Raw genomic sequence first — 18,674 nt, forward strand, 5'->3', positions numbered from 1 at the left:
TTTTTACCTGGATAGATTGTTTTCAGTACAAATTGAAACTTTTTAGGAAAATTTCCTGTTCTTCAGATTATTCAATAGACAGTCATAAAAGTGTTACCACAGCTCTTGCAATGCAGAGAACACAAGACATAACCTTGAACTGAAATTATGGATCAGATCATGGACTATTAATCCAGAGACCTAGAGTGATGCTCTGGGGACCCAAGTTCAAATCCCACCAGGGCAGATGGTGAAATTTGAATTCAATAAAAATCTGGAATTAAAAGTCTAATGATGACCATGAAACCATTGTCGATTGTTGTAAAAAACCATCTGGTTCACTAATGTCCTTTAGGGAAGGAAATCTGCCATCCTTACCTGGTCTGGTCTACATGTGACTCCAGACCCACAGTAATATGGTTGACTCTTAAATGCCCACAGATCGACACATGGGGCCGAGGTGGTGGTGTGCTTCATTTACCTGGGTCCGGACCATGTAGGACACTGGTCCTGTTGCGCGCCAGGGATCCATGTGGCTCCTACCCCAAAGTTCCAGACATAGACTGCGTCGCCTGTCTCAAAGTTGCATATCCTTGCGTGAGTCCCTCGCAAGCGATCCTGGAGCTGACGGCCCCTCACTCCGATGTTGCAGGGGACAAGACTGAGGTGAGTCCTGAGTCGTTGTCCCCTGAGTAATTCTGCTGGCGCAATCCTGGTCGTTGAACGCGGCACTGTGCGGTAACTGAAAAGGAAATGCGGCAACCACATCTCCCAGGGTCCTGCAGCCATTTATTCCGTTGTCCGCTAAAAGGTTTGCACCGATCATTCGGCCAACCCGTTTGAGGCCAGGTGGTACGGGGCAGTATGTACAAGCCAGATTCCATTTGCAGCCATGAACGATACGAACACCTGGCTGGTGAATACCTTCCCGTTGTCGGATACCAGGACTACAGATAACCCGTGTGCGCTCAAGATGCTCCACAGTCTGTCTACGGTGGCTCGTGTGGTTGCAGTGGTTCCAGCCATTTAGGGCATCCACGAGTATGAGGAACATGGTACCCTGGAACAGCCCAGTAAAGTCTATGTGGAACCACGACCATGGCTTACCGGGCCACTCCCAGGTATGCATCGGGGTTGCCGGTCGGACTTTCTTGTGCTCCTGGCATGGAGTGCTGTTGTGGGCAACCGTCTTGATCTCGGAGTCTAATTTGGGCCACTAAATGTAACTGCAGGCCAGCATTTTAATCTTTGTTCCTCTGGATGTGCATTGTTGAGGTTGATCAATAAAGATGCGCGACCCTGCTCGGATTCAACCATTCATGTCTGCTATCCTCAGTGCTCATCTCTGACAGCTTTGAGGTGTACGCCTTCATTTTATCTGACAGGTCCATGTCGGGTCCTGTACTGGACCATGTGCCGGACCCGTGACAATTTTGGGTCTGTCTGGGTCCATTCTTTTATGCGGTGTTCCGTTAGGTCAGGAGGTACGGGGATCTGGCAAATCGCCCGTACCTTGTCTTCCACTAGATGGAGACCCTGCTGTCTGCCTGGTGGCCCAAATATGTGACCTCGGGCAAATGAAAATTACACTTCTCCCTTTGGAGGTGGTCCCTGGTCCGGGCAAACCGCTCGGGAATCTTGGTGAAGTTCTTCATGTGCTCCCTGTAGGAGGTTGCGGTGATGAAGACATCATGCAGATAGACGGCCACCATTGGAAATATGTTCTCTATGACACTCTGGAATATGATGATGGCCGAGGAGACCGTAAACAGCAAACAGATGTTCGTACAGACCCCAATGGGTGTTGATTATTACGTACTTCCTCGCCCCCGGGTCTAGCAGCTGCAGGTATCTGTGGCTCATGTCCAGCTTCTTAGATGTCTTTCCCCTCTGAACCTGGTGTAAAGGTCTTTGATTCAAGGGACCGGGTAACAGTCAAGTTGCGACACTCGGTTGATGGTCATCTTATAGACACCATACAGTTGCACCGACCCATCGAGCTTCTTTACAGAGACCACTGGTGCGGCTCAATTTGCAAAATCGATGGGGCGAATAATGCCCAACTGTTCCAATCTGTTCCAAATCACGGTCTACCTTAGGGCGAAGTGTGTACGGCATGGGGTGGGGTGGAAATACCTGGACTGAGCATTCTCATCCACATTGATCGTGGCCACCTTTATTACGCTGAGGCCTTTGAGAAAAAATGGCTTTGGAAAAAAAATGGGGTCAGCAAAGTCACGGCCTACCGCTCGCTGTTCGCAATGGCATTGAATTGAAAAAATAGTTGTGCCCTTTCAACATGCTAGGCCCAATCGTCAGTATCAGAGTCAAAGGTTTCAAGCTTACTGATGAACATCATTGGTTTGATTGTGGTGGAGGCATCTCCGAACTCTGCGGAGTCCTGTGGTTGTGGCAGCTCCACTTAATTCTTATTGCCAGTTTTGCAATCGAAGGTAAGGACTCCACACGTAGACAGACAGACAGCATACAACAAGGTTTATTCTACTACTCCTCAATATAATACAGCTCACTCTCCGCTCACCCTCAGGGTCCTCTGCCCTACCTGCTCCCAGGTGAGGGTTTATATCCTGTTGGCGGGGGTTCCTCCAATTGGGAGGAAGCCCCGCCCACTAATCACCCGGGGAGTTTGTATTCCAAGGTGGAGGAGGGGAATCTAATACAGTGTAGGTTTGAAACCATTGCGGGGTCATAACAGTATCCATATTCAAATGTTTATCTCAGCCTTAAATTTTAAAAAAAATCACCTCTCGTGTTCGCCTCAAATTCCAGAATTGCACAACATGGGGAGGGCTGGTTTAGCACAGTGGGCTAAACAGCTGGCTTGTAATGAAGAACAAGGCCAGCAGTGCAGGTTCAATTCCCGTACCAGCCTCCCTGAACAGGCGCCGGAATGTGGCGACTAGGGGCTTTTCACAGTAACTTAATTGAAGCCTACTTGTGACAATAAGCAATTATTATTATTATTACATTGATTACGCACAACATAATTCTGTAGAATAGCCAACTCTCTGCGAGATAATCTGTGAAACAATGCCCTGCCCATATACTCCGGCTGGTATTTAACTTTTCCCATTCTCGCTACACATTATTACCGAGCACAAGAACCAGAAGGGCCTGAGTTTCAAAATCAAACCAGCCTCTTTACTGCGGAAATAGGTGGTTGAGCGATTTGTTCTGCCAGTCAGTTGGTCAATGTTATTGTGAAGCCATGCACATTGTGCACAATAGAGGAATTATAAAATCGGTGAAAGAATAAGAAAGCTATTCATAATCGAAACCCTGAAGATGCATGTCATTGTAAAACTGACAGCATAATAATGCAAGTTGTTTTGGTACTGGGATATAAGCTGTATACTATTATTTAAATATTCACAATAATGTGGCAATAAACAAAAGACTTAAAGGTGGCACAATGCATGTTTTGAGCATACTTCAGCATATTAATAAAATAATATTGCTGTCTAAATAGATGTCAGTATTAGGTTCATTAGGGAGACCGGATTATTTTTGTCGCCCTAGATTTTTCAAGGAGTTACATTGTGGAGTTACAAAAGACTCTCTATAAATGCACTCTTTTAAAGAAGATGTTAAAGAGCAGAATACAGAATAATGTGAAATTACTCGTTAGAATTTTCAAGCTTATGAATCTCATTGCATTCCTTCATTTCCACGAGACTGGGAGATTCTTCCAATCCCTTTGCTGTTATCAATGGACCATGAAAGGGTTTGAAGTACAGGTACTGCTGCAGGACAAAGCAAAACATTTGATCCTATCTTTTGTGAGGTAGGTGTTGCCCTAATTTGTTACGATCAGTGAACTGTACTTCCAAATCAGGACTATTACACAGTTCACAGTGCATTTCATTTTTGCTCAAAAGGATTTATTTTCCACATTTCTACAATCCTCTCCTATGTTAAATTTGGAGAGAAGAATATATTGTTTACTTTTGCCTAATGAAATGGTATGGCAGAAATGTAGGATTCATCTCGGTAAAGCTCGATGATTGCTAAAACTATGCTATTATTGTTCAATGAAGACTCCGAAGAACAAATGGTGTATTACTGCCCTCTACTGCACAGAGATTCCCCACAAATAACTGCCGACTGAAAAAAGCCAAAAAGGAAGTGATTTCTTCGCAAAGTTTCAACATCTGAATTGAATATAAGGAAACATGTTTTAGTATTATAATGCGTATTTTTACAAGGTGCCTTTTAAACAGATAAATTTTGCCTCTTCAGACAATTATGCTCTCACTGAATAGCTTGTTAGACCACTTCTGACGACATTCAGAAACAACTTGATTCAAATCTAGGGTAGATCTCGTTGAATAACATTGGTGAATCAATCACATTTAAAAAAACTTCTCTTGCTCATTTAGTTCTTAAAGTCCTGACTTCCCTGCCGTAATTTAAAAAAAAATATTTTGGATGGGAAACATAGCCTGAAAAGGTTAAAATCTGTTCCAGTTTATTTACTATCACCTAATGACAACTCACAGTTCTGCTTAGTGAACATCAGACTCCTCAACTTTAGCTTTTTTCTGCTTCATTGCAGTCAAAATAATATTAAATACACATCCCATGCATATACACACACATTTTGCTGAAATCAGTAAACTGATGAAATATCGGGCAGAATTCTGTGGTCCCTCCCACCTGCGGGATTTTACAGGGCCGGAAAGTCAATGGACTTTTGAACGGCTTGCTGCATTTTCCGAGCCTGCCCCCACAGCGACGGGATTGTAAAATTCCTCCCATTGTCTACATTATGTATGATATGGATGATACCTTCAGACTAAATCCTTCAATAACACGCCAATAGTTGAAAATGTTAGCAGCTGGATAATCATACAATTTTTTTTTAACCAACAGCAGGTTGCATTTTTAATTTTCTTTTCCCACCTCTGCTGCTGATTATAAAACTGGTTATGTTTATGTCGGGGTGGCCAGCAGTTTGTGAAAATTAAGCTGGAGCTATAGAACCACATGGAGAATGATTTGTCGGCCCATGATATTTGAAGGATAATTTTGGTCAGTTTAGTATCTTCTCTGTGTGATTCTAGCCAAAGCAGGGAGGATCCCAAATTGAATGGGGTATTGTCATTTGATGTTATTTCCGACAAACCTATTGGGATTCACTGTCTATGCTCACACTCGAAGAATACCTGCTAGGCAAGACACCAAAGGATGTCTCGTGCCTGTGGAAAAGAAATATCAAATGTGCTGTAACTGAATAATGTTTTATACTTGAAACAGCTAACCCCTGTTGCTCTGTTGTCGACTCAATCTAAAGGGGTAAAAATGAGTATGCACTGGACCTGTGTTTCAGTTGTACAATGGGTGCATATTATACCAACTAAACAGTGGAGTGTCTGCACAGGTGTTGTTCCCACGATTAAATCCTCAAGCCGCTTTTGTTGGTTGACTTGGCCAGATACCTAAAACAGACTTTAGCAGCTTAAATATGTAAATAAACAGTGTTGAGCCTGCTAGAGGACCCCTTTTCTCAATGACCTGGTGATGAACAAGGCTGGTGTTGGATGTGCCCCTTCAGATTCTGCAATCGGCTGTAAATTAAAAATAATGTTTCAAACCCTCACCTGAGGGGCAGTGAGATTTAGGAATTCTTCTCCATTTCCACAGAATCACCCACCTCATAGTCGGCTCCAAATGCCTGACCGAGGACTTGCATGAGGGACGGTGCCAGCGAGGCAGCCAATCAAATATTGTTCTTTTCACTTGGGTGAACTGTCTGTGGAGGCAGGAAGAGTGCTTGTAGCTGACAGACAGTATGTTGATATGGGAAAGTTTCCAATTTGCGTTGTTATAATCTCCATAGAGATTGATAACTTTTAAAGAGAGATTCAAACTTTTGGTTGTTAACAAAAAGAATGACACACTTTCATGTTTTAAAACCATGGGCGGGATTTTCTGTTTGTCCAGAAATTTCCACCTGATGTCAATGGACCTTTAAATGGCCCATCAAACTTTTCATCCCCATGGTGGGCAGGACTGGGAAATGTACCCCTTTAATTTTAGCAAATGACTAAAAGCATTACATTATTTTATTTTTGTAACTTATAGTTTGAACTATAGAAAGGGCTGCACCTCTCTTAAAATCATCACTCATCACACTCTCCACAGAATTACAGACCATTTTGCAAACAATCCATAGTTGCTCCCAACTTCCAATGGGGCCCTGTATTCTTGTTTCACTGAGTAGTAACTTCAGGTTACCATCTCCAGGTGCTGTCCACAATTTTCAGAGTTTCTTAAATTCACCACTTGTTGTAAAGCCTGTTCCAATGATTCTTCTTTCACAAAGGCCATGCCAGAACACAACTTCCACAGAGTCCACAAATGCCTGCATAATGCATCTCTTTGACTAAAGATTGTCTCCCTCCCACATCCAACTGTGGTAGCTCACAAAGCCAAGTAGCCTCTCTGCTGGCCACCCGAAACTACTGCCTGTCTGTGATATTCATTTATTTGCAGGGAAGCCTGTAACCTGATCTCAAGAATTATTTTCTTTATCCTCTTTCCCATGGCAACATTATTTCATAGATTATAGAATTTACAGTGCAGAAGGAGGCCATTCGGCCCATCGAGTCTGCACCGGCTCCTGGAAAGAGCACCCTACCCAAGGTCAACACCTCCACCCTATCCCCATAACCCAGTATCCCCACCCAACACGAAGGACAATTTGGACACTAAGGGCAATTTATCATGGCCAATCCACCTAACCTGCACATCTTTGGACTGTGGGAGGAAACCGGAGCACCCGGAGGAAACCCACGCACACACAGGGAGGATGTGCAGACTCCGCACAGACAGTGACCCACGCCAGAATCGAACCTGGAACCCTGGAGCTGTGAATCAATTGTGCTATCCACAATGCTACCGTGCTGCCCATAGATCATAGAATTTACAGTGCAGAAGGAGGCCATTCAGCCCATCGAGTCTGCACCAGGCCTTGGAAAGAGCACCCTACTCAAGCCAATCTCCACCCTATCCCCGTAACCCCACTTAACCTTTTTGGACAATAAGGGCAATTTAGCATGACCAATCCACCTAACCCACACATCTTTAGACTGTGGGAGAAAACCAGAGCACCCGAAGGAAACCTACGCATACACGGGGAGAATGTGCAAACTCTGCACACACAGTGACCCAAGCCGGGAATCGAACCTTGGACCCTGGAGCTGTGAAGCAATTGTGATAATCACTATGCTACCGTACTGCCCTAACTCCCTTGCATCAAGATAGAAATGCTGATTAACTATTCTTGGCCCCAACTCTATTTCATCTTAGAAGTAAATGGACAGTTTACAGAACAGCTGTTTACAACTTGATATGTTCAACATCTGTCTGGGACTTTAGTCTACCCATTCTGAACTGAGACTTATGTCATTGTCTTCAACCATAAATACCTTGCATCTTCTCCCCAGTACAAGAATTTCAGCCTTCCTTTAATCTCTAACAATCAAAGCACCCAAGTTTATGGTCAGAGTTTAGAACAAGTCACATGGCTCCTTTATTTTACCATAAATTTAAATACACAGACCAAAACATGACGATCTTCATAATTGGAACACCATTATTTCCTGGGCTCTGGGTTTGGATGCAAGTATATTGAACTGCTCTGAGTATTTGTTTGGGATTTTCAGCCAAAGCATTTAATTTCCTTCAACATATTTTCACCAAGTGACCTCTTGTGCCAGAAAGGTAAATGAAGCAACATTCCTGAATACCTATCTAACCTTACACCCTAAATTACACCGACACGTCCTTGATGTTCATGGTCATGACTCCTGGTAGCTGAGGAATCGCAGTGTTCCAAATATAATTTGACCGTTATCATTGCTGCTTATTTCTATAACCCTCAATTCCATCCACAATCAAATATTCTGGCGGCAATATTTTAAATAATAGTGTTGAGAACAGTCTTAGCTGCTTTAGCTGGGAATCTTGAGTTGCCATAATTACAATTCAATGTGCCAGGAAAGGGAGAGAATCCTAATCTCATATCTTGAAGTATGTGTCTCTGCTGTCAGACTCCAGGCAATTCTGAGTCTGGATTTTAACTCACTGCAGGAATCATATGAGCAGGAGTGGACTTTTGTATGGGAGGGACGTTGCTGCTCTGGACCCAATGGCCCTTATCTCAGAAAAGTGCTTGAGTTGGGGGAGGAGAGGGATGGGCAGGCATCCTGTTTGGTGTAGGGATGAGGCTTGGTATTGGAGGTATAAGATTTCCTTGTGAGATCCAGAGGATTTAAAATAATATTCCTAATTTTCTGAGCCTCTTCTGGTGTTAAACACTCTATTGTTATTTTAACCAACCATTTGCTCCATGTTCATTTAGCGGGCAGGGATAAAACTGGATCTCCTTGCTTTCTGGGTATTTTCAGCTTATATACTGTGATGCTAAACAATCCTACCTTTAGTCATCAAGTAGTTTTGCGACAGGAATACTAGCCCTAAGCAAATTATGGAAATCAATTTGAAATAAAAATAAGAAAATTAAGCACTTCCAATTATACTGCATTTTTACCCCTCTATCTCTTTTTCTTACCTTCCTGGATAATACAACTTATGCCAACCTTTCATTTTTTTAAAAAGAAAGATTTAAAATACCATTGTTATTTTGTAAAACACCGCACTATTTTGCCGTCAGGGCAACTTTGAAATCAAAATCCTCTTACTCGTTCAAAACTGGTTTGACGGGAAACACTATAAGTAATAGATTTGTACAGGCTTGTATGAATTTAAGGGAAATTGTTTTTGCATTATCTGTTCCGTTGAGCATTTTATAAATCTTGTGAAGTCCCATTTTAGCTGTTTTGTTATTATTGCTGCATTCTTATAAAATGCTGGTTACAAAGCCTGCACCATTTGTACATTTGTGAAGTCAAACCCAGAGCCCAATTATAGCTCTCCATTCATTTCATACGGTGCATAAACAGCCCTTTCCATTACATAGACAGCTTAGCTGCCTTCGTTAAAGTTGAAAAATTTCTGGAAAAATGTTGTTGGACTCGCAAACAGGAGATGGCAATAGACTTAAAAGGTTGAGCTTAAAGAGTTGAATTGACGATCCTTAGTAAAGGAAGATATGCAGGCTAATTAAGGCTCAAAAGTGCTCCCATTTACAGTATTCTCTAAATTGAATTCAAATCGACTGGCTCATTAAATTGAAATTTCAATTAATGGAGCCAGTAACACGAGACAAGGAGATTGCTAAAGGAACTAATTTAGACTTTAGTTATATGGCTTTGTAATTTTCTCCTTTCAATGATTTTAGCTAAAATTCAGCTGGCCTATTAAACCAGATTTCCTATTGCAACCTCATATTGAATTTATTTAGTGACATTAGCAACAACATGAATGTCCTCCCCATGTATTCTCTGTAACATGTGAGCGTATTGTTTTGCATTAGTTTGGTAAGTACAAATATTCAAGTCACTGGATTGCCGTAGAGGGGATACAAATTGGGAGCTATGTGGAAGCGATGACACACAATCATGCATGGGATTTACCTGGGAAGTTTAAACTTTGGATGAGTTGATTTCTTGCTGCCCCCCCCTCTTCACCCTCATCCCTCCCTCCCCGCCCCCTCCCCCCCGCTTTCCCCCTCCCCCCCCTTCCCCCCACAACAACAGGAAGGTGGCTGAAAAACAAGGTGGGAGTAAAGCCCCTTTGTACTGTTTGTTTGCTGGGCCCCTCCCGGCCCTGTCCACTTCTCCCAACTGTCAGGCCTTCCTCATTCCATCTGGTGAGCTTGTTCAAGGACGGGGACATTGAGTGGTTGCTGGGCCCCTCCCGGGCTGAAGATCCCTCACACTAACAGGGAGGAGATCGGTTCCATTTGGTGGTCATTCTAGGGTGGAGCACAGACTGTATTTTGCTGAGCCCTACTTGGGTTGAAGACTTCTTTAAACCAGCGTCACTTACCTCAGTGTGGTGACCTAGGGTGGGAGCACAGACTGTGTTTTTGTTCTTGCTGGGCCCCCTCCTGGGCTGAAGATCCCCAGTCCTCCCACCCTCCACCCGGAGTCTCAGGAGTCTCTCACCTCAGGAACCATTTCATCTATGGTGCCCCACCCTCCTGTGTTGCTGACCTCCAACAGTGCTCCTTGTTCTCTCTTCTCTTCCCTTCCCTGCTTTGCTCCCCCATATACCTTCCAAGGGGGAGAGTACGTCATTCCACCTCTCCCTTCCCCTGACAGCCCCCTTCCCACTCTCTATTTTGTCAATTAAATTCCAACGTGACAAAGCCCTCATTGGGTTGGCACTTTCCCTGAGCTGCCACCTCCCTCTGGCCTGATACAATTAGAAGAGTCTGCGAGGAACCGGTCTGTCGAAAATCCGGGGGGGTGGTATCGAGGCAGACCCAGGGCTGGTTGGTGGCACCGTGCTGTCCGCCACAATCAATGTGGCGGAGGACTCGGTCCCAGACGGCAACTGTCCGGAGGAGGACGGTTGATCGGTGGGGGGCACGGGGGATGATTTTGGGTCCGTCGTCAGTGAGATGGTGGACTCCCTCGTGGCCGACACCGAGTCGCCCCTCATCCCCCGAGGGGAATTCCGGGACTTTATGCGTGCAAACTGCGGTCGCCGAAACCAAGTGCAGCTAGCCCTCGACCCGTGGTCGGACTTGGCGGTGCTCATCCGGTCTTCCCGTGCCTACATTAAAGAAGCGGGAGACGTGGACGCTGATATCTTTCCTCGGCGGACTCCTGAGGGACCAGAGGGACCTGTATTCCTCTGCTCCTTCTAAGCACTGAAAATGTGAAGGTAGCACTTTACTACTGACATAGAGGTGACCATAGCCAGCCTCAAAATAAATGACAGCAGGGACGTGCTCCGCAGGTTCCAGAACTTTTCGGTCCTCCGGGATGGGAAGTATGTGGCGTGCTTCCTGCAAGAAACCCACACCGCTCCGGGAGACGAAGCCACATGGCTCCTGGAGTGGCGGGGGGGGGGGGGGGGGGGGGGGGTGGTGTCTACATGAGTCACCTGACCTCACGTTTAGGCGGGGTGGCCCCACATTTTCAGCCAGAGATCTTGTGGGGTCAAGGAGCCAGTGCCAAGCCGCTTGCTGCACTTGACGGTCTGCAAGGGGGTTGAGGTATTTCATGTTGTGAATGTCTACGTTCCCCAGGCTGGCCAGCAGCAGACGGCTTTCTTCGAAGAAGTGTCCACTCATCTTGGCACCATCACGTGGGCGGGTGCATCGTCCTGGGGGGGGTATTTTATTTAACATCTAAACTATTATACATGTTCAACTGTGCGTTGACACTATGCTGACTTGACTGGAGACCTGATGCGATCCTGACCAGACTTACTAGCTACCACATGGTGTTTGCACTGGCTAGCTCACGAGCTCTGACTGCCTCAGAGGCTGGGTCCCGAGAGAGTGGGAAAACTGGTGCCCTCTGGCTTTATTGTGGTTGTGTCCTATCTGGTGATTGGCTGCTCTGTTCTGTGTGCTTACTGGTCATCCTGTGTGTCAATCACTGCCTGTCTGCACTCCATTATATACATAGATGTATATAATGACACTTTTGGCTTATGCTGATGATGTGCTCCTCATGTTCATTGACCCTGCTGACCTGTGGAGGATGCGAGAGTGCCAGGCTGTGTACTCCAATCCTCTGCCAGGATCAACTGGGCCAAATGTTCCAGACTCCTGGTCAGTCCGTGGCAGACGGATCCCCTCTCAGAGGAGCTCAGTCCTTTCACCTGGAGCAGGACCAGCCTCCCCTATTTGGGAGTCCATCTTGGAATGAGGAATCCTGGCCGGCTAACTGGCAGGAGCTGGAGACCAAGGTCGCCGCTCGGTTGAGACACCGGACAGGACTGCTCCGAGTGCTGTCTTACAGGGATTGAGTTCTCATCATAAACCAGCTGATAGACTCCATGCTGTGGGACCGGCTGGTCACTTTGACCCCTCCCCCTGACTTTGTCGAAAAGATCCAGAGAATGTTTGTAGAGTTCTTCTGGGACAAGAGACATCTCTGGGTCACTGCTGAGGTTCTGAATCTCCCACTTAGGGAGGGCGGCCAGGCGCTGGTGTGCCTTTGCACGCAGGTGGCGACCTTTCGCCTTCAGACCCTGCAACAATACCTTTATGTTGAGCCCCCTCCACTATGGTGTGCACTGGCGATGCATTTATTCTGCCAGATTCACGGCCTGAATTATTACGTGCAGCACCTGTTCACAGATCTGCAGGGTCTTCATTACCCTCTGCAGGCGCTGCCCGTCTTTTACCAGGACCTGCTCAAAGTCTGGAACATGGTTGCCTTGTGTCGCAGCTCCCCCGCATCAGGAGTGGTGGCTGTCGTCAGGGAGCCTTGGTCAGGAATCCGCACCTCCACCAATACCATTTTGAGTGGCTGGCAGAGGAGTGAGCTGTGGCTGCCGGGGTGACCAGGATTGGGGACGTGCTGGGTGGCGGAGGAGTGGGCTGGATGACACCCTATGAGTTAGCACAACGTGCAGCGGTAGACGTCCGGCTCGCAGCCCGTGGCATCCGAGACCTCAAAACGGTCGTGCTCGGACCCGATGGCACTCGTGGTTTGGAGGACGCACAGGTGTGTGGCGGTATCCCATCTGGGTGAACCCCTGCCCGCATGGAATTCCACATTGGTCCCAGGCCCCGAAACCTCCCTCGGGGGCTGTGCCCCACAATCCTAGCCGCCTCACGGAAATACCCTCCGTGCCTTTTCGCACTGCGCAGAGGGGTTTCCTGTACAGGCTGCTGCTCCACACCCTTCACCTCCTTACCCTCGCCCGACGTCCGGACACACCATGGCGTGCCTTGTTGCCGTCCGGCGACGGAGGTCCCTACTGGAGATCCTTCTATGGAGGAGTCCTCCTCCTCAATTTTGGGGACCTGGGGTGGAGGGTGTTGCATGCAGCAATGCCGTACAATCACCGATTGCACCGGTTCAAGGACTCCCAAGAAGCCTGCCATTTTTGCGGCCTTGTGGAGTCCGTGGACCATGTCTATGTTACATGTTTTAGGCTGCACCCACTTTTTTAGTTTTCTAACCAATCTTTTGCTGGAGTTTTGATTGCACTTCAGACCCACGCTTCTAAACAATGGGCACCGGTCCGGAGAGGGGCAGGGAAGGCGGAGGACCTCCTTGTGAACCTGCTCCTGGGCCTGGCGAAGCGTGCCATTTATAGGTCCAGGCAGCGGGCAACCGAGGGGGTCGCCTGGCCAAACTGTTTGCCCCTCTTCCGCGGCTACATTCGCGGCCGGGTGTCCCTGGAAAGGGAGCATGCAGTGTCCACGGGCACCATCAAGGCCTTCCGTGCCTGGTGGGCACCGCAGGGATTGGGATGCTTTATTGACCCCTTAAACTACACTCTTATTTGATGTTTTTAAGTTTCCGTTGATCTTTGTTATGTTAGAGCAGTGTCCCTAACAGGAGCGGCCCTTTTTTTGCTTTGTCACTCAGTTTGTTTTCCTTTTTTCTTCTGGACCTCAAAACAGTAGCCAATCCACCTACTCTACACATCTTTGGGTTGTGGGGTGAGACCCAGGCAGACACGGGGAAAATGTGCAAAATCCACATGGACGGGTCCACAGCGCCGTGAGGCAGCAGTGCTAACCACTGCACCACTGTGCTGCCCTTCCGCCTCATCCACCAACCCACTTACCAATCTCATCCACATCTCCACCTCACCCACTGCCCACCTACTCATCTCACTCACCTACCCCGACCCACCCACCTAGCCGACCAACTCACCCACCTATCTACCTCACTCACCTACTCAGCTCTCCAACCTACCCCTTGCCCCACCTACCCACCAACTTGCCTGACCACCTCATCGATTTCACCCACCGTTTGCTCATTACTCATTTACCCAATCGCCGATTCACTCACTCACACGCATTCATTAAAAGACCTGGACCTTTAAAAACTCACCTGAATATGGTGCTGCTGTTATAAAGAAAAGGATGCGTGTCCTCTCCTTCCCCAACTCTCCTATACTCCCTGGAGTGTCTGTCCTGCCCATTTTGGATTCAACCAGGGTCGGAAGATCCAAGAAGAAATGGGCAGTATTGTCGGGTTGGACAAACTTTGTGTGCGGCACCAATATGGCCAGCATTGTCGCTGACTGGAAGATCTAGGCCATTGTTGGGTTTTGTGAGTTTTATGTTCTGTGATGGTTGGATTGGCAAAACCTTAATTCAATGATTTATCTATTGTCTGTAAAAAAACAGGTACATCACCTTCCTTCCACTTTGTCATTCAAATAGTCAAGATACCAATTAAATTTAGAATTTTACAGTGCAGAAAGAGGCCATTTGGCCCATTGAGTCTGCAAGGGCTCTTAGAAAGAGCACCCTACTTAAGCCCACATCTCCACCCTGTCCCTGTAACCCAGTAACCCCATCTAACTGAAGGGTAATTTAGCATGGCCAATCCACCTAACCTGTGCATCTTTGGACTGTGGGAGGAAACCGAAGGAAACCCACGCAGACATGGGGAGAGTGTGCAAACTCCGGACAGACAGTATTCCAAACTGGGAATTGAACCTGGGACCCTGGAGCTGTGAAGCAACTGTGCTAACCACTGTGCTACCATGACATTATCATCTTGTCTTCCCACAAACGTTGATCAGAGGCAGCTACTTGTCTGACATGAATAAGATTACTGAGGAAATTTTAACTTCCAAAAGCAGGGTAAGAAGTGAAATCATGAAACATTTTTAACTCAATTCAAATTTGCCTGCAACTTGCCCAATTCTGATTTTAGCAATCAATCCCCTCTCAGGAGGTGGGCCAGTCAGTACCATCTTTTAGAGAGCTGCACGCCTCTGTTTTAATAACCATTTTATCTTTAATAAATGTCAGCTGGGCCTCAGAAACCTGGCAGATACAAGGTGGTGAGAAGGATTGGATTCATAAAGTAAATGTATTTGCAGCACTGCTTATGGGCCAGGAGGAGAAGACATGCTTTCTCCAAATTTACCTATAAATTCTGCCTCTCCACCACAATCTCATCCCCTAACTACCACTTCCACACCTCAGCAATAATCTCAATGCCCGATTATCATCTCCACCACCTAGCACAAACTCTCTCACTCCTCCAAGCCGCCACTGAAACCATTAATGTCCATCTCTCCCCCGACACGATAGCACAGTGGTTAGCACTGTTGCTTCCACTGCTTCCACGGGACCCGAGTTCGAATTACAGATTGGGTCACTGTCTGTGCAGAGCCCCTACATTCTCCCCGTGTCTGAGTGTGTTTCCTCCGGGGGCTCCGGTTTCCTCCCACAAGTCCCGAAAGACATGCTTATTAGCTGGAATTGGATATTCTGAATTCTCCCTCTGTGTACCTGAACAGGTGCCGGAGTGTGGCGACTGGGGGATTTTCACAGAATCTTCATTGCAGTGTTACTTGTGATACTAATAAAGATGATCATTATCTTATCCTTCACTGCGTCCTTCTGCTGCCAGCTCCCTCATGTCTGACATGCAGCTTAGCCTCCCTTGCTGTCTGATGGCAAACCTGCAGAAAATTCCAAAAGGCATTTTGCAGTTGAAAATTGCGGGATATTCGGGAAATAGATACTCCCAGGTTTCCTGTTCATAACTCCTGAAAGTTGTGTCCGGTGAATTTCGGGGCCAACCATTCCTCCCTTGACTAACAAGTCAAATAAAACAGGAGAAAATGAAGGAAACAATCTATTTTACTCGATCACCAGGTAATGACACATACCCTTCTCACCCTTCCCACTGTGATTCCAACCGTAGGCAACAATCATTTAGTAGCGATATTTTTCATTGAAGCCACAACAGCAAGCTACACTTAATGTTCATGCACATTTTCCAGATAGAAAAGATATCCCATATGTGATTGGTAGGGTATGATTGCCAATGAAGACCATCAACAAGAGCAACCGCATCAAATAAAATGTTCAAAGTTTTAATTTCATGCAGTACTTGGGAACATCTGGTTGACATTTGTTCCCTTATGTTTCTTTGTATGTTTTACATCCTGTGGTATATTTGGATTTTCAAAAGGCATTTGATAAGGTGTCATGCAAAAGGTTAATGCTCAAGCTAAGGACTCATGTTTTTGAGGGTAATATATTCGCATGGATAGAGGATTGGTTAATGGACAGCAAGCAAAGCGTAGAGATAAACATGTCTTTTCCAAGTTGGCAGGCAGTGATGAATGAAATGTCGCAAAGATCAGTGCTGGCACCTCAGCGATTAACAACATATATTAATTACATAGACAACGAGTCTGAAAGTAAAGTATCTATGTTTTCTGATACCAAGCTGGGTGGGAATGTGAACTGTGAGAAGGATACAGCGAGGCTGAAAAGAGATAGGGGCAGGTTACGTGTGTGGGCAACAAGCTGGCAAAAGGAGTATAATAATGTTGGGAAGTGTAAGGTTATTCAGTGTGGTGGTATGATTTGCATAGCTGTCTGCCATTGGTGCAGAACACCGGCTTACCATTGGCCCTGGTCGGTCATGTGCCTCTCGACCGATTGGTTAAGACCAGTCTTGTGCCGGCTCTCCGATTGGTCGAGAGGCTGAGTTAACCACGCCTCCATACTGAGGTATAAATAGTCAGAACGCCCGGCGGTCGTCCATTTACTGTAGTCGACCGCAGGGCTAAGTTCTAGCTTATTAAAGCCTAACTTTTGTACAGCAACTCGTCTCGCGTTTGATTGATGGTTCATCAATTTAATAAGCTAGAATTTTGAAGATGGAGCTCCGGATCAAGCCCGAATGCCTCTGCATCAGCCCGCAAACTCAGAACGCTTCAGAAATTTTTCAACATTGGCTGGCATTTCTCGAAGGATACCTGGCGTCTGCAAACAGCCCCCCCACCATGGCACAGAAGCTTCACATCCTCCACTCCAGCGTGGTCACGGCAGCCTACGCGATGATCAGGGAAGAGAAAGATTATGATGCGGCCATGCTTAAGCTGAATGGACAGTTTCTTAAAACCAGTCAACAGAGTATTCGCTCGACATCTGCTGACCACCAGACAACAGCTCCCCGGTGAGTCATTAGACCAATTTTACCAGGCCCTTGCTGTCCTGGGGAGGAATTGCTCCTGCCTCCAAGTTTCAGCCACGGAGCACATGGAACTGCTGATCAGAGATGCTTATGTGGCTGGGATGCAGACCCCCGCTATCCGCCAGCGGATGCTGGAGAAAGACGACCTCAGCTTAACTGAGGCACGGACTCTCTCCACCTCCCTGGAGGTCGCCGATTTAAACACCCGCGTCTATGTCCCTAGCCGCGCTGCACCACCCTGGGTCTCCTGGCACGCTTCCCCACCGCCATCCGCCGCTCCCAACCTCCCTCAGGCCTGCGCCACGGGACGCCCCGACAAGTCCGCGGGCCCCCGCTGCTATTTCTGTGGGTTCGCTAAACACCCTCGCCCGCGCTGCCCAGCCCGCTCCGCGCTCTGTAAAAGCTGTGGGAAGAAGGGCCACTTCTCCTTCGTCTGCCAGGCCAAATCGGTCGCTGCTGTACCACGCAGCGACTGGGGATCCCCCCCCTCCGGGCCCTTGCTGGCCCCTCCAGTACGCCACGCCGATCTCCCCCCCCCCCACCTTTGGGCCCCTGCGCCCGGCCTGCGCACCTCCCCCTCTCCTCCGGGCCCTTCCGGGCCCCTCCAGCGCACCGCGCAACTATCTCCTCGCCGCCCCCGGGCCCCTACGCCTGGCCTGCGCGCCTCGCTGCCCCCGCTCCCAGCCATTCCGGTCGGCCTGCCGACACCGCTAACTCCGCCCCCCTCAACCACGAGGGACCCGCGGGCGCAGCCATCTTGGAGCGCCGACTCCACGTGCGGGTCCTGGGCGCCACCATCTTGGGGCCCCGACTCCACGTGCGGGTCCTGGGCGCCGCCATCTTGGGGCCCGACTCCACGTGCGGGTCCTGGCCACCGCCTTCTGGAACTGGCACGCAAGGTTCTTCCAGCACCTACTCGGCCGACGACGACTGCGATGATGGCTCTTTTCCACGGCTCGCGGCCATTCAACTCGACCAGTCACGACCACGCACGCTCGCCAAAACGACAACGCTGATCCACCTCAACGGCCACGAGACGGGCTGCCTGCTGGACTCCGGGAGCACGGAAAGCTTCGTTCACCCTACCACAGTAAGACGCTGCACGCTCCCTGTCCGTCCTGTAAAACACAAAATCGGGTTAGCCTCAGGTTCGCACTCCGTCCGCATCACCGGCTGCTGGATCGCGGACCTCACGGTCCAAGGGAAGGTTTTTTAAAATTACAAACTCCTTGTCCTCCCTGACCTTTGCGCACCGGCATTCCTAGGACTGGACTTCCAGTGCAACCTGCAGAGCTTGACCTTCCAATTCGGCGGCCCTATACCCCCCCTCACTGTCTGCAGCCTCGCGTCCCTCAAAGTGGACCCCCCCCTCCTTTTTTGCTAATCTCACCCCCGATTGCAAACCCGTCGCAACACGGAGCAGATGGTACAGCGCCCAGGACCGGACCTTCATCAGGTCCGAGGTCCAGAGGTTGCTGAAGGAAGGGGTCATCGAGGGCAGCAACAGTCCCTGGCGAGCCCAAGTGCTGGTGGTCCGGACTGGGGAGAAAAACCGGATGGTCATCGGCTATAGCCAGACCATCAACCGGTTTACGCAACTGGACGCGTATCCTC

Source organism: Scyliorhinus canicula, chromosome 1 (genome assembly GCF_902713615.1).
Source record: "Scyliorhinus canicula chromosome 1, sScyCan1.1, whole genome shotgun sequence".
NCBI classification, from domain to species: domain Eukaryota; kingdom Metazoa; phylum Chordata; class Chondrichthyes; order Carcharhiniformes; family Scyliorhinidae; genus Scyliorhinus; species Scyliorhinus canicula.